We start from the raw sequence: 17,321 nt of genomic DNA, 5'->3' as shown, positions 1-17,321 counted from the left end.
CTCTCTTTTTTCCATGAGAAGTCTGGCTAAAGGTTTATCAATGTGGTTTATTTTTTCAAAGAACCAGCACTTGGTTTCGTTGATCTTTTCTATTATTTTTATAATCTCTTTCATTTATTTCTGCCCTAAGTTTTATTATTTCTTTCCTTCTGCTAGCTTTGGGCTTTGTTCTTTTTCTACCTCCTTTAGATTCAAAGTTAGGTTATTTATTTGAGGTTTTTCTTATTTCCCGAGGTAGGCCTGTATGCCTATAAACTTTCCTCTTAAAACTACTTTTGCTACATCCTGAAGATTTTGGACTATTTTGTTATCATTTTCCTTTGTCTTCATGGATTTTTTAATTTCCTGTTCGATTTGTTTGCTTAGTAGCATGTTGTTTGACTTCCATATGTTTATCTCTTTTCCAGTTTTTTTCCTTGTAATTGATTTCAAGATTCATACCATCATGTTTAGAAAAGATGCTTCATATGATTTCAGTCTTCTTAAATTTATTGAGACTTGCTTTGCAGCATAATATGTGGTGTATCCTGGAGAATGTTTCATGTGTACTTGAAAAGAATGTATATACAATTGTTTTTGGATGGAATGTTCTGTATCTATCTATTATGACCATCTAGTCTAATGTGACATTCAGAACCCCTGTTTCCTTGTTGATCTATCCATTGACGTAAGTGAGGTGTTAAAGTCCCCCACTAATATTGTATTACTGTCAATTTCCATCTTTATGTCTGGTAACATTTTCTTTGTGTTTTTAGGTGCTCCTATGTTGGATGCATAGATATTTACAATTGTTATATCCTCTTATTGGACTAATCTTTTTATCATTATGTAAAGCCCTTTTTGTCTCTTGCTACATCTTTGTTTTAAAGACTACCCAATAATAATAATAATAATAATAATAATAATAAGTCTACCCTAGCTTTTTTTTTTCTTCCATTTGCATGATATATTTTTCATCCCTTCACTTTCAGTCTGTATGTGCCTTTAGGTCCGAATTAAGTCTCTTGTAGGCAGCATATAGATGGGTCTTGCTTTTTGTTTTTGTTTTTTATCCATTCAGTCAGCTTGTCTTTTGACTGGAGCATTTAGTCCATTTACATTTATTTATTTATCTATTTATTTATTTATTTATTTATTTATTTATTTATTTATTTAATTTATGTGACAGAGAGAAAGCCAGCGAGAGAGAGAACACAGCAGGGGAGTGGGAGAGGAAGAAGCAGGCTCCCAGCGGAGGAGCCCGATGTGGGACTCGATCCCCGGAACGCCAGGATCACACCCTGAGCCGAAGGCAGACGCTTAATGACTCTGCCACCCAGGCGCCCCTAGTCCATTTACATTTAAAGTAGTTTTTGATAAATATGTACTTACTGCCATTTTTACATTGTTTTCTGGTTGTTTTTGTAGTTCCTGTTCCTTTCTTCTTCTCTCGTTCTCTTCCCTTGTGGTTTGATGGCTTTCTTTGGTGTTAATGCTTGGATTCCTTTCTCCTTATTTTTTGTGTATCTATTCTAGGTTTTTGAATTCAGGTTACCATTAAGTTCCTATATGACATCTTAGGTGTATAGCAGTATAGAGTAAGTTGATGGTCACAAGTTCGAACACATTCTAAAAGTACTAAATTTTTACTCCGTGGGTATCAATTTAATACACCTTATCCATCCCAACACTTGACACTTGGTGCAGCCCATGATCACTTTTCATATCTTCCTAAGTCTGTATTTCTCAAAATGACAACCCAGTCATAGGTGCCTGGAAAGCTTATTGAAAATGAACATTCCTGGTCACTGACCCTTTAGACATTCAGATTTACTTGAGCTGAGCTGGAACACAGGAATCTGCATTTTTAAGAAGCACCCCAAGGAATTTGCATACACACTTAAATTTATTTATTTATTTATTTATTTATTTATTTATTTATTTATTTATGTTAGTCACCATACAGTACATCCTTAGTTTTTGAGGTAGTGTTCCATGATTCATTGTGTATAACACCCAGTGTTCCATGCAATACGTGCCCTCCTTACTACCTATCACCAGCCCAGTATAAATCATTGTGCTGGGGGCATGGTACTTCCAGATACCCAAACAATAAATGATAGAAGAGGGTCAGAGATAAGATCAGAGTATAAGGGAATTAGTATTACACAGGTTCACTCACTTCGTTTTAGCCAGTGGCAAGGAATTAGCTGCTTCTCTTTCACCTCTTGTCTTTTCTGAAAGGTCAACAAACTTTCCACTTAGAGAATCTTCTTCCTGAAATTAGTTTCAGAGTCACTGTGGAAGGGCGATGGTGGTGGAGGGAAAGGGAAGTAATAGAAGTTGTGGATTTATTGGGAAAATAATTGTCTTACTGTTTCTATCAAAAAGTGTACGGAGATTCTGATGTTCACTATATAAACTATCCAGATGAATTGGACTTTTCCGTGTAAATACATTTCCAGCTAAGATGAAAAGCCGGTACACACATAATTCAATACAACTTAAAACACATCCATCAGATTTTAAATAAATATGAGTTTTAATATGCTTTCTGAATTTGCTTTTTCTGTTTTCTTTCATTTTTGAACTCCACTGTATTCTTGAATGTTGATTTTCTTTTTGTTTTTTAAATCCAGTCCACTATTGTATACAAAGCACTGTTTCTGCCCTAAGGCTAAGAATGTTCTAGGTGAACTAATCAATCAATTTTTGCCCATTAAGAAGTAGCACTAAAATAAAAAGAATGCTAACCTTTAGATGGATTTGGTAGTGGTTTGTTAAATAGGTTTTTTGTTGTTGTTTTGGGTTGTTGTTTTTTTTTTTAATGGCAAAACAGCAATAGGAAAAGCTCTTACACCTTAAAGGGAAGAAAAGCTCCTAGGTCCCAGGGAATTGTGTGACATTTGGGGAAAACTTTTTCAAATCTTGAAGTATTGATCAACAATAGCATCAATTGATGGTGGTGGTGTTATTTTAAATTAAGTCTTTCTCGCCCAAGTTAGAAGGTATGCATATTTAAAATGTAAAATAAATGCTTCTGCAAAGGAAACTAGGAACATGACATGATGTTCAGCTTAATTGAACACCTAACTCAGCAACAGCTTTTGCACAGTGCTGTTCAAAATGCCTTCCTTCCATTTTCAGACTCTTAGGCTTATAGAATTGATAGGGTAACTGATTTATTTTGTAGGCTGTGAAGCTTCCAAGTCGTTATTTCCAAGTTTGGGGTGTTATATGACTGAACCTGTTGATAACGTGTGCTCTTCCAGCCCAGCTGTTAAATTAGAGCAGTTCATGAAGAAAAATGAGATAGGATGTTGCATTTCATGAAACAGGGTGTTTCGGCACAAAGAAAAAATTTTCTTCTCTGTGCAGGGTGATAAAATAAGACATAGTGTTTCAGAGATCTTCAACTTGTTGAAAGTTAAAGAAAATAATAATGTTTTACAGCTACAGTGTCTTGACTGCCACAGTTTTTTATTCAAGTCTATTGGTGGATGCTTTTCCTTGGCCGAACATATTCCTAACTTAATAGCGGAATTAAATAGAGCAACTGGATTCAGGTTAGAATCCAACTTGGCTTAAACCATTCTATTACTTCAAGCAAGAAATGACATGCTAATTAATAGACATACCACAGCTATGTTTAATGCAGTATCGTGGTGGCAAATGTCAGAAGTAATAGAAAATTAATCCATTTCTCTTTTCTTTTTTCAGATTTTTGACCACACAAGCCAGCCTTCTCCAAGGTAAGCAATTTGTTGGAAAAATCCAGCATAATTTTATTGGCTTTGGATACATTTTAACAGTATGGTGTTTCAAAGTCATGAGTGTGACATTCAAATGGTGCCTAAAATTAGTTTTTTATTGGTGATATTAGTGACGAGAGCACCCTACAAGTATAATTTGATGGCTAAACCAAGCAGTGGACCCGAAGGAGGGAGGGAGACAGAGAGGGAGAGAGGAAAGGAAGGGAGGAGAGGGACTCTTTTTTTTTTTTCCTTTTTTGCTTGATTAGCTCTTTTATGAGACAGCAGACTCTTCATCTCTGATGTTCAGACAGAAGGTTTCTTTGTGAGCAGCAGCTGTGGTGGGGCTTGCACCTCCACTAGAGCCTACTTTGGAAAAATTAAAAGCAGAGTGCCCCTCAGTATGGCCCCAGCTCTTCAGCTCAGCCGAGGCCTTCCTGTCCAGGTCCAGCAGGACAGCATTAGCCAAGTTGTTTAACTTTCCAGGAGTATCTGTCCAAAGTAGCAATTGAGGATGCATTAATCTTATTAAAGAACACAATAGGAATCCTTTTTTTATTTCATTAGGAAATCAGGATGCATTTGATGTGCACCATCTGGTTTGTGAATACAGGAATAAGTTTTTCAAAAGGGCACATTTCCAAGTTCTGTGTTTCATATGCTTCAGAAGGAAAAACCCATAAGCAGCTCTATTTTTAATGAGAGCAATGCTAAAGTTAATAAGATTGGGGTGGATTTCCAGTATGTGCCATTTCTCCTAAACTACATGTGTTTGCAGTACGTTTGGCAGACTTGTCCTGTTTAGAGGCTGGGCTTCCAATTGAAAAATTTTAAAGTTCTCCATGTGTTAATTGGAAAATAAGAGAGAGGCATTATTGTAGTAGAGCAGCTGGCTCCTTAGGTATTAATTATAGCTCCATCTATCATAAAGACTAGTATTTTAAAATTACCTCCTGTTATTTATTATGTTAGTTTTAGAAACTAACTTTTCAAAGCATACAAAAAATTCAGGTTAAACTTTACTATGTATTGTGTGTTTTTTTTAAAATGTCTTTTAAGGTGCAATCACTATTTATAAACAGTAAGTACTAACAAAACAGTGAGAAAATACAGTTTACTATTGGTCCTCCATGTCACGTCCTTAAAACATGTTTTTTATTCAAATAAAAGTACAGCTCTGGAATGTAGCCATCTCACTCTACATTATAGCTCATACAGGAACATCTTTGGATCAGAAAAGCTGCTTTAGAGGACTAATTCCTTCAGCTTCCTACATAATTTTTAAAATCCTGTATAGTAACAAACATGACTTGTGAAGCAGTATGATGCTCTCCTTAACCTCTCAGTACTTGGAGGCGTCTTCTGTATGTATTCCACAAGTCCAGCTCAGGCTGATGAAGGAAGCATAATTACATTACAGGCAATCTCATCTAAGGTAATTACAATTGTCGCCATCAATCCAATTAAAGAGGATAACCAGCTCTACTGAGTCAGAGCCATAAAGCTTTCGAACTAAGTCCAGGCTTTGGGATAAGGGCGTGATTGAGGATTTTGAGAATTTTCATTTGCCAAAATACTGTTGCTTATTAAAATAGATAACAATGTTGAGAGCTGGGGTATGGGGAGAAATTGCATATTGGTAGAGGTTGGGTTTTTTTCTTCTTTTTTTTTCCATTTGCTAATAACTTTCTTATTTGTAAGCACAGAAATCAGCATAGATTCTCAACACCAAAGCTTCAGGACACACAAAATATTTATGAAAAAATTAGCACAGCATCACAATACCATAAAGTTCACTGTACATATCTGGCATCTTATCCTAAATCAGTGCTCCATCCCATTGTTCCTTTAGAGACCTTCTGTCTTGTTCCACTTTGAGATACAATACACCATCTCCTGAACTCCATCCCTGTCTTTGTGCTGTATAGAAGAACCTGGCTCGAGTCACGCCTCCCTGGAAGCTCTCACTGTTTTATCTGGGGTCAGTGTGGGTGGCAATATCAAATATTGCTAAGAATTATAGAGGCGTATTAGCAAGTGGATATGATGCCCTTCTTAAAGACCTCACCTCTGTCTGTGTGGTCCAGACCAAAATATAAGCCTTAGATACAGGACGCGGAGAATAGGAAATGAGAATGATGTCACTCACTCTAAGATTTACCAAGAGAGATCATATATGCCTGCATTGGATGATATACTACATGAAGATACTGGTGTTTTCTTTATGTTCATTCAGTTTGAAGAGATGTAGGAGATAAATTTCTTAGTCAGGGGTTGGGAGGGGAGAATTTGCTATCTAAGATGGATGGTTCCCTTGGTCACCACTTGACATTCTCTCAGTGTTTCACACCCTGGCTTTTCTCTTTTATATCCAGAACCATCCACCTACTTGATCATTTCCTTCTCATATATTTCCATGCTCTCCCATGGCCACCTGCACTCCATGTCACTCTTGAATGCCTCTTTTCTTTGTCCATGTCAAGGATTCCAACTTGCTTTAGAACTTACCTCCAGGGAACCAGTTCACCATGGAAGTGGAGGAGGGGCCAGAGAAAGGACTAGGTAGAAAGAGAGCTGGGCTCAGTTGTCTATTTCTCTACTAACCAGCTCTGTGAGGCTGAACAATATACCAAAGCTAGCAGAGTCCCAGTTTCCTCATCTGTAAAATGAAGCTGTTAACCTCTGTCCTGCCAACCTCATTTTAAAGAGTATCTCAAATGAAATTATAAATGTGGGAAAAGCCCTTCCTAACATATACATACAAATGTGAGGGATTAAATATACATAAGTTTATTATTATTAAGCCCACTCCACTCTGGTCATTTCCTTCTGTTGATTCCTTCAGCCTCTGCAATTTAAATGGTACTTCTTAAAATGCCCTACTTTTGTTCCCTGGTTTATTGTTTCTGCTCTTCCTGTTTCCCAGTGTTTAAGAAACCCGAAGGCTGGCACCATGTTCCTTACTTCTTTTCTGTTTTTCTCAACATTTAATTTGTTCTCTGACTGCCTGCTGTAGGATGATTTGTTGAGGTATTGTATAGTGTTTGTTCTCTCCTTGGTTTTCCTCCCACCACTGCAAGTACGTGGCCCAGCCTGGGCCTGAAGAAAACATGCTCCAGTATCAGACAATAAGCATGTAAAGNTAGTGTTTGTTCTCTCCTTGGTTTTCCTCCCACCACTGCAAGTACGTGGCCCAGCCTGGGCCTGAAGAAAACGTGCTCCAGTATCGGACAATAAGCATGTAAAGGCCAAGCTGGGAACAAAAGGCCAGAGGCCCTCTCTGTTGCTTTGGCAATGACTAAGACCATGGCCAGATGCTGAAGGATGGAGAGAAGGAGCTTCAGTAATAACTGAGGTTAGATTTCTCATCTGTCTGGTAACATAGACATCAGGAACTAAATTAACTTGATTTTTTCTAAAAGATTATATTTATTTGAGAGAGAGAAGGAGAGAGAGATCACAAGCAGTGGGAGAAGCCAACTCCGCACTAAGCAAGATGCCCGATGCGGGGCTCAACCCCAGGATTCTGGAATCATGACCTGGGCCAAAGGCAGACATTTAACCAACTGAGCCACCCAGGTGCCCCAAGTTAACTTGATTTTTAACAAATGAAGAAATGAGACATTTTGTGCACATCTAAGGTTTTGCACTAAAGGTTTACATAAAGAAATGATCAACATATAATTGTTATTACAGAATGTAATTCCTAGAAAGATTCTAGAACCCATCTGGTCACATAAAAATAAAGCCTTGAGAGAACGATGGAGCCTAGAAAATCTTGAGCTACCTAACTTCTTAGGAGTAGAGGGGATGGTATCCTATCACTTCTGCTGTATTCTGTTGGTCACGCAGACCAACCCTGATGCAGTGCAGCAGGGAAATACACAAGGACATGAATACCAAGAGCAGACTATATTGGTGGCTGACTTCGCATCTACTGTGATTTTGCTCCTTTATCTACAGATGTTTCAAGGAAATCTGGTGTCCCCATGATTGTGGTTTGAATGTGATCAAGAATATGATTTATTAGCTAAATGATGATATGGTGTCCATTTATTTTACTAACCTCTTACCAGCCCTTGAAGTGTGAGCTATTGAAAAACAAGCTTGCTGGTGTTCCTCACTGGAATCCTCAAAGATTAACAATGAGCTATGTGTCCAACTCAAAGTTCTGAACGTAGATTCTGGCAATGGAAAAATCACTAAGCATAAACTGTGGGATTGGGCTCTGATACTGTTCTTGCTACTGAGTTGTACCATGACCTGTGTTTTCCCATCTCTAAAATCTGACAGTCAATGGAAATGATCTACGTTGTGGCATCTGGTGCTAAAATGTATACAATTCTAAGACTCAAAATTCTTTAAATCAAATGATAAGGATCACATTAGATGTTTTTGGTGAAGATGAGGTCAAGGGCCTTGGAATATGTTTAGCTGACTTGGGGAAAGTAAGACCTAATTTTTTTTAAAGTATATGAAAATCATATATGCTTCCTTCAGTCAGTACCAAATCCTCTAATTGACTCTCAAAATGGTATTTCCAGCATGCTGTTTTGGAGTTGACTGGTAGTAGATAGATCACAGATCATCAAACTAACAAACAGCCTTATAAATTTCCTGCTCTCTCAATTTATAGTTCTAGAACCCGAGGCCCAGAAACGTTAAGATACTGCCCTAAGGTGACAAAGCGAGTTCATGGCAGCAGATTGCAGTAGGGCGTGCCTGAATCCTTGTCCTCTTTTACACATCTACTATACCGAGCAGTTGGTGTATTTTTTCTCTATTTACTTTGAGTAAATATATGCTTATCTCTTATTTAAACAAACACACATGTTAAGAAGTAGAGAATTATTGGTTTCAAGGGGAAAGTGCCAATGTGTTTAAGAAAATACTTTCATTAAACAAAAATGAAGTTATTTCCATTGAACAATACAGGCTTAAAAACAATATAGTTCCCTATTTTGTGAATCTTACAAATGAGAAATCTTGCTCTTACTGGAAGAAGCTTCTTTGGAGAACCGTGCAATATGGGTTTGTATGGGTCTATTTATCTTGACACATTTGGTATTGATGAAGCGTTGGAAGGGGTTCACTGGCATTTCTTTCAGGCGAGAGAAGGCGATGGTGGATGAGTGGTGATTCTGCAGACAGGCAGGAGGCCTCAGGGGACGATGTCAGGCTTCTGCTGGGCTTCTGCCAAGCATTTCTCTGGCGACTTTGTTTTCCTCTCTCTTCTCTTTGTCCCTTTCTTATCTCTTTTTGGGGCTCTCTGGACTGTCTTTGATATAACTGAGGTCATAATTTGGCCTCAGAGAGTGTACGGTAGTACATTCTCCGTTCTCAGGATTTTTATTTCAAAGTTTTCCAGCTTACATATAAACAAAGATTCTGTTCTTTTCACAGTCAAGATAATATTATTATGGAATGGCTCATTTGTGTGCCAAATGGGAGTAGACTGGGATTCTCTGCCATTTCCTTAAAGGGGCATCATGGTAATTTCCTTTCTTAAATGATGTAAAAGATATAGAAGTCTTTAATCCATAGATTATTGATTCAGAAACTTCTCTTCCTTATGCTCTGTCACTAGCAATTATCTTTCCTAGACGAATCTAAGTGACTGGTAATGACCAAGAATTAGACTAATTATATGTACTAGGGTTAGTTTTACTTGGAGAAGAATTTTCACCCACAGACTTCAGCAAGAGAATATGAAATCCCTCTCTCCTTACTTCTCTTGGAAAGAGAAGACAGTTCTACAATACCTGATTTTCTAGGTTTCCATTAAAATTGCAAAGTTGCCAGCTGTTATCTGGAAGGAAAGACACTACTTTTGGGGTTTTTCTCCATGATTCTCTTCATAAGTTCCGTAAGTCTCTTCATTTTCCCATAAATCAAATAGCAGTGTGCCAAAAATTTCTAAGCATCAAGCAACCGTAAGATTTTCTCTGGATCTGTATTCAACAAAACGTCTCAATACCCCACCCCCACACACAAAAAAGCAACATTTTACTTGTCTGATGTATGTTTCTTAACCATACCGTCAGCACCTTGTGTGTTTCTGGTACAACTAAATGAACATTTGTGTGTTGAATCCTTTTCCTTTTTAATTCCATTGTAATCCCTAGTGGTTTCCTAAAGGGGAAACTATAACTTTTGTGAAAATAATCATGAACACATCTACTCCTAGAATTATTACAAAGCACCCTGCTTTTGGTTAGTGTGTATTCATATATTTTATTCTGGTTCATGCTTTTAAAAGAAAAACTAAGCAAACAGTTAAGGATTTGATGTGTTCCTCCCATATTAGACTCACATAAACACTAAATGCAATCGTCTAAAATTATATTGTGAATTTTCAGTGACATCAGACTTGAAATGTTTAAGTAGCCACACTCGTTCCGCTGACTCAGACTGAGTAACAAAGTGAAGAACGGAGCAGCAATGAGATTAGCAACTTTTACCTAATGCATCTCTATTATCCACGCCGTCCATCACATAGAGCTTAATAAATAAAACTTTAAATAAATGAAATACGCAGGCATAGATGGAGGGATGGTGAGTATACCATACACCACCGGAAAAAAACATGTTGACATACACAGTTTGGGCATAATTCACTAGCTTATCACTACCATGATGTTCCTGTGTATACAGAGCTTGACATAAAGTACAAATCTGGATTCATCCATTTAGAAACAGAAAACCGAAGCCCTTTTCAGAGGCCATTTTATCAGTCTCTTCCTATTTGAATATGCGTTATCTTGAGCTGCCCCCCTATTGAGGAACAACTCCCTTAAATATTTGAAGGTATATATGCAGGTCTTAATTGACCCCAAAGGAAAGCTTAGAAATTCACCGCTTCTAAAACTTATTTAAAATTGAAGTGTTTCGGGGCGCCTGGGTGGCGTAGCAGTTAAGCGTCTGCCTTCGGCTCAGGGCGTATTCCTGGCATTCTGGGATCGAGCCCCACATCAGGCTCTTCTGCTATGAGCCTGCTTCTTCCTCTCCCACTCCCCCTGCTTGTATTCCCTCCCTCACTGGCTGTCTCTATCTCTGTCGAATAAATAAATAAAATCTTTAAAAAATAAATAAATAAAAAATAAAATAAAATAAAATTGAAGTGTTTCTGCACTAAAATGGAATATGTATGTGATATGTAAATCATAGGACTTAACTAAATTTTACCACCTGTAACCCAATTCACCTGGCTCCATCCCCTACCTCCTCACGCAGGAACTTCAGTAGTCTGTAAATTTACCCGTCCCCAAATCTTCCTGGGAGTTCCCAGCTGATGCCTCCCATATGTCCAGAACAACTTCCACAGCATAAGTATTTATCTGAGGCTCCATCAGGGACAACACTCCCCCACCACCAGCCCTCCCACCTGCTATTGCCCCAACTGCTTCAAAAGCTCCACTGTCCTTTGCAATACCTACCAAGCTCTGTACATATGCTCCCTTCTGCCTCGTGGCCTTGTCTTTCTTGTTGGCCTATCTGGTCTGGTCACGATCTCCTGGTGACTCCCTTGAAAATATCCAGACTATTCCCTAGCCTGCAAAAGAGTTAGGGGAAAGGATTTCTTCTATGCTTCAAGAGGGGTCCTGAAGAAGTGTGGCTTGAATCCTAGTGAGTTAGACAGTTTAGGTTTTTTCTAATTTTCCTTCTAGCCCCCTCTTTCGCCAGGACTTGACCATGTTTCCAGAATACTTGGACAGAGACTAATTTGAGTCATAGTTACCATGTCATAGACAGGCTTCCTGTTCCTCACCAACACCTAAGACATTTTTACATGAGCAAAAGCATCACAACTGGGTCTCTCCTTCTTGGGATGGGTTCTTCCTAGAAAAGTACTTAGTGCCACGCCCACCCCCAACCTACCCCTACTAAACTTCCACTAGACCACTATATAAGTTCAACACACATTCCAACAGTGGCTTCACCTTTAACCACATCCCCACCCTCAAGAAAATCTTTGGGTTCTGTATGAGTGAACTTTTTTTTTATATCTTTGCTATCCGTGTGATGAAAATTTGCAGACGTGTCTGAACCTCAGCAACAGAGAGTAACAGGCTAAAGCCCAAACTACATCCTCACTACAATGTACGTTTATAGTTTCCCCTCTTTTAAATAAATATTTTCCATAATCCGCTTCCTTCCTAGATATATTATCTTACTCGTTCATAGTATAGTAATTTATTCTTGGTACCATTTTTCTTCCAAACTCTTAATAGCAATACTGTGTGCTGAAATAGTAAAGAAGAAATGTTCTCAGCATTTACTTGTTTTTCTGTTGCTGAAGAATATAGTTAATAAACTATAGAAATGCCTGATGTGATTGTTTCCAGTGTAGAGTGCAGAATGAAAGAAAGCAGGATAGGGAAAGGAAACAGATAGGCATACAGCTCATTTCAAAGTGGATTGAGTTATTTAAGGAATGACTTTATGTTATATGGCAGTTAAAAAGATTTTAAAACAGCTAGACGTGTTCAGAACATATGTCTGTATGTGGCACATGGCAAATGGCACGCGGATGACTGAGGTTCTGTCATCATTCCTAATGTATGCAGCACCTAAGTGAAAGCATGTGAAACCCCATCATAATGGAAGCAACAGCAAAGACACCTGTGCCAAAGTTGCACACAGATTAGCCTACCACCCCTACCTTCCTACACACACACACACACACACACACCCCCAGGAGTCTAGAACTTGGCTTCAGACTTTCAGATACCACAGCCTTTGCACTTCTCTACATTTTGGATGCAAAATACCTGGCCTTTTATTATATCCTAAATATCTAACAGTAACAAAAGGACTCAACAATGGCAGTGATGTATTTTTATGATCAAAACGCCATATGTGTTAAAATGTTTTTAATAAATTTTTAGCGATGTGGAAAAATAAGCTAAAACATGAAGTGAAAACCCAAAATACAGAACTGTATACACAGTATAATGAACATGTGTGTGCATATTTCTGTGTGTATGAAGTCCACAATATGCTTATTTATCATTAGGCTGAGGTAATTACAAGGAATTTTTTTAGTATATTTTTCCGTGGGATCCATATTTTCTATAACAAGCACATATTAACTAAATAAAGGGAAAAATGGGACATTATACAGGAAAGGAAATCTTATAATAGAACAATGTTTATAGATAGTTAAGACCCATAGGATTATTACAAATGTTAAAATCCTGGAGTGCTAGAAAAAACATTAGTTTCGGGGCGCCTGGGTGGCTCAGTCGGTTAAGAGGCTGCCTTTGGCTCGGTTCATGATCCCAGAGTCCCAGTGGTTGAGCACCATTTCAGGCTCCCTGCTCAGCATGGAGTCTGCTTCTCCCTCTCCCTCTTCCTCTGTGTGCACTCTCTCTCTCCCTCTCAAATAAATAAATAAATATAAATAAATAAATAAATCTTTAGGGTAAAAAAAGCATTAGTTTCTAAGGGAGGAAAGTTCATCCCTTAGGAGTCACTAAAGTGGAAGTTGAGAATGCAGTGGAATAGAACGTTCTTGAGAGAATGGTATTCGGACTACAGATTTTGTAATAAAACACTACCCTTTATGCCAATCCTGTGGCTGTATCATTTTCCCTTCGCATGTTTGGATTTGTAATAGATTCCTTTAAAGAACTGAAAATGAATTGAATTATGGTGACCAAACCTCAGGGCTCACTAAGGCTCACTAAGAAATTTCTACTAAGAAAATAAGCATTTTTGAGAATAAAATACATGTACAGTGACAACCATCAGTCCCTTGCCTACGTAAACAGAGGAAATTCAATATATTTATTCCTTTGGGGCAAAATTAATGCAATCAATTTCTGCATAGTAGAGTAATGCCTTTAAAAATTGGTGTGCTGTGAAAAGCTCTTGTTCAAAATGATTCTAGGAGGGCTGAGCTTGTGGATACCTTGTGTTCCTATTTCTTGGATATTACCTCATTTCTCTAGTTGTCTGGCTCTCATATTGTTTCTCACCATCTCCAGCAGCCTCCAAGCCCTTCTCATTTGCCCTTTGCACTGCGCCTGGGCTAGGAATCTGTTGGTTAGCACTGTGTCCAAGAGTGAGGCCCTGAGGAGCTTTTTGTGTGGGTGAAGGCCTATGGCCTTGAACACTCAGACTTTCTGATAAAGACTGTTTTGACAAAGCAAAGGCCTTTTTGCTCATTTTTTACTTTTTTGTTTTATTCTAGATAATTGAGATTGACAGCTAGTGGCTTCTTTTAAGTGAAGTAATATCAAACCATTGTTCTCTTGCCAACTTGCTACAAATCTGGAACTTTTATAACTTCTTTTCTAGATCTTGGAGTTATAAAACTCTCAACAACACTACATTTTACAACCGAGGTAAATGGGTTTACGAGAAACAGAAATAACGTCGTTTCATGGCAGTAGCTTTTGAGCGACATGGAGCCTAACACTACAGATTATTTCTTTTTCCATGATTTTTGGAAGAAAGAATGCTGCTGATTATTCTAGAATCTAAGAAACTTTAAAAATGCACATCTACATAGCAGAGCTAAATAGCTACCACCACAGCTCTGAGAAAGACCTCTCCCCCATACGCACACACTCTTGCAAAACAAGCAGATTTCATCTGTCCTACCTCTTCAGTTGTGGGGGAAGGGGAGGTTTTTAAATCTCATTTATTCATTCATTAGGAAATGTTTTAAGCTCCTACTGATTTCTAGAACTGTTTTAATTAATATGTTATTAATTCATCACCAAACATTTATTGAGCTCCTGTACCTGTCAGGGACCCCTCCAGGTGTCAGGGATACATAGCAGTGCCCAAGACAGACAAGGTCTCTTCTCTCAGGAGCTTACACTTCTATTGAGGAAAAACAGCAGCAAAGAAATGCATTCATAATACAAAAATATTAGGTAGTGCTCAGTTTAGGGTGAGACACTAAGATGGGTAACACTTGGCCTTTGCCATCGTGGTGCTTACAGAATAAATCGTAAATAAGAAACGTGCTTATGCATGCAATTTATCTGGACTGTTAAGAGTTCTTCAAACTTTTTTTTTCTTTAAAATATTAATGTTTGGGAATATTTGAACTTAGGACAGTTGGCATTAGGTGGCAGTTATTTTTCATGCCCAGTTTCGATTCCTTAAAAAATGTCAGCCTAGTTCATGGGTGGAGGACCTTAAAACCCCTTTAAGAAACTTAAAAAAGTGAAGATTGAATCAGGGGGTGGCACACACGTACACAAAACCCTGCTATATAACATGGTGACGAAGTACGTCCCCAAGCAACAACCCTGGCACCTCTCTGGGTGATCAGAAAGCAGCATGTGTTTGTTTGCAAGCACCTCCTTGCAGCAGAGTTATGAGTTTTCACCTCCCTCTGGTCATGGCAGGCAACACAAAACAATTCAGATGGTTCAAATGGGTCAGCTTTGCTAGAGTTTGTCCTATCAGGTGCCAAACGCCTCCTTTAAGTTGACGACCTTGATTTAATTCTTTGCAGCTCCTATCTGTCTTTCTCTTCAGCCTCTGGATCTCCTCTGAGAGAGCAGAGCTTCCTGTCTAAGTTACTTTAGATCCTGCATCAGCCAGAAGACTAAAGAGTCCACTTATAAGCTCCTCCTTCCTGCTCCACTGTCTTCTACAGGTGTCTTCATAGCTCCCCTGATCTTGCTGAGTATCTTTGTGCACATATGAACTCCCCTGTACGATGCCAGCTCCTTGAGATTTCCCACCCTATAGTCTCTGCGGGTCCAGGATCTAGCACAGTGTGGGATACAGTCATTGTAATGCAAGGCTTGGAAGTCAGACCGTCCTGGGGTGTCAGGGTGGTTCAGCTGGTTAAGCGTCTGACTCTTGGTTTCACTCAGGTCATGATCTCAAGGTCCTGGGATAGAGCCCTGGCGTCAGGCTCCTCAATCAGTGGGGAGTCTGCTTGAGATTGTCTCTCTCCTTCTCCCTCTGCCCCTCCCTCCACTTGCTCTCTCTCGCTCTCTAATTAAATAAATAAGTCTTAAAAAAAAAAAGAAGAAGAAGAAGAAGAAGGCAGACCACCCTGTGTTGGAAGTTATACTCTGCCATTTAGGATGTGTGACCTTACCAATTTACTTAATCCTTGGTGCCTCAGTCTTCTCATGTGTAAAATGGGATTAATGACGGTAAATGTCTTAATGGATTTGATCTAATGATGAAATGAGATAATATTGCCATTGTTTGCCAGTATTTGGCCATTTTTATTAATATTTACTCAATAGATACATTCAATAGATACATTTTTTTAATGCCCTGGTATGTATCAACTACAATCTATTGAAGAATAAACCTGAAGTGCTTGGAACTCAGATGAGTCCCCAGAGCATACTAGGAAAGTTTCTTTCAACCCAATACATACCAACTTTCATGACTTTACCATGACAGCTTCCTCATAGTTATAATTACAAAAGTTAAGACTTCATTTATATACACACCAACTTGAGTGTTTAAAGAAAAAGTATCTACTTGTGTGTTTATTTTTCAAAAATGAGGATGTTTTAACTTTTTTTCTCTGCCTATTCCCAAAAATAACCTTATCAAAGAAAACAGATAAGGAAGACCCAAGGGGCATGAATTCTAATATACTTGAATACTTGGTTTCAGTATCTTTTATTACTATATCAATCCAAATGATGATAATAAAAGGAAAAGGAAGTGTGCCATACATAAGAGGGAAATTCTATTTTATTTAACACTCAGCAAGGCCTGGGCAGAAATTTTCTCTTTGTGAAAGCATTTGCATTAATAAAGCAAAAAGATGAAAACCATTTCAGATGGATTGTTAAAATATGAAATGCATGTGGGCTTTGCATTTTAAATCAAAATATATACAACATCATGCAATAGCCAATTACTGAAGACGACTGTATTTTTCTTCTGAATGTCTGGTAAACTCCTAACACATGTTAAGGCTCAATTCAGATATTCATATATCACCTCCACCTTGAAGCCTTCCTGTAGATTAGCTATAACCACAGTTGCAGCACCCACCTGTAGTCTTCTGTGCACATTCTAGTATGATTATGTCATATTTGAATTAATCATTTACTATCCTTTCACCCTCTTTCAACTGTGATCTTCTCAGGTAACTGGACCTTGACTTAAAAAATCTCCACTTCCAGTACTCTACTTGGCTATGGCACAATGTAGATGTTTTAAAAATGGGAGGGTGTGGATTGTGGACTATTTGCCATTGATCTCCAAAGAGACGAACCTGAAGACAGAATTATAGATGGGTCCAGACAGGGTGTCATTTAATTGCATAGATATTTATGTGGATAAAGGATGCATGCATGAAAGATTTGGGTAAGACAGAATCTGGATGTGTGCTTTTTAAGTGCTGGAACTCCTGGTGTCCAAGATGGAAAAGTCAGTGTCGAAAATAGAAGACTGGACGCACAGTGTCGGCTGTACACTTTTCTCCCGAACTCCTCCCCTTCCCCCTTTATGGGATTCAAGCCCCAGCCTTCTCATCTTCTCTCAACAGTTCTATGACTTTTAGACAGCACAGCACATATGTTGAGAAGTATTATTTTAGATTCCCTCAGCTGCTTCAACTCAACTGCTAAGAAACAGCTGATTTTG

At 38.4% G+C, this 17,321-nt stretch overlaps 1 protein-coding gene across 2 annotated transcripts in view; it reads left to right on the top strand.

Annotated features, from left to right (window-relative positions):
* The window catches only part of SEMA6D (semaphorin 6D), a 605,120-nt gene that overhangs the window by 431,036 nt on the left and 156,763 nt on the right, over window positions 1-17,321 (top strand). For both annotated transcript variants that reach the window (XM_034661020.1, XM_034661019.1), the window contains one exon: window positions 3,700-3,731. The gene's annotated coding sequence lies outside the window, so the exon portion shown is untranslated. The remainder of the gene's footprint in view (window positions 1-3,699; window positions 3,732-17,321) is intronic.

This window comes from Ailuropoda melanoleuca, chromosome 5 (genome assembly GCF_002007445.2).
Source record: "Ailuropoda melanoleuca isolate Jingjing chromosome 5, ASM200744v2, whole genome shotgun sequence".
Lineage (NCBI taxonomy): Eukaryota > Metazoa > Chordata > Mammalia > Carnivora > Ursidae > Ailuropoda > Ailuropoda melanoleuca.
This window is presented reverse-complemented; position numbering and strand designations above follow the sequence as displayed.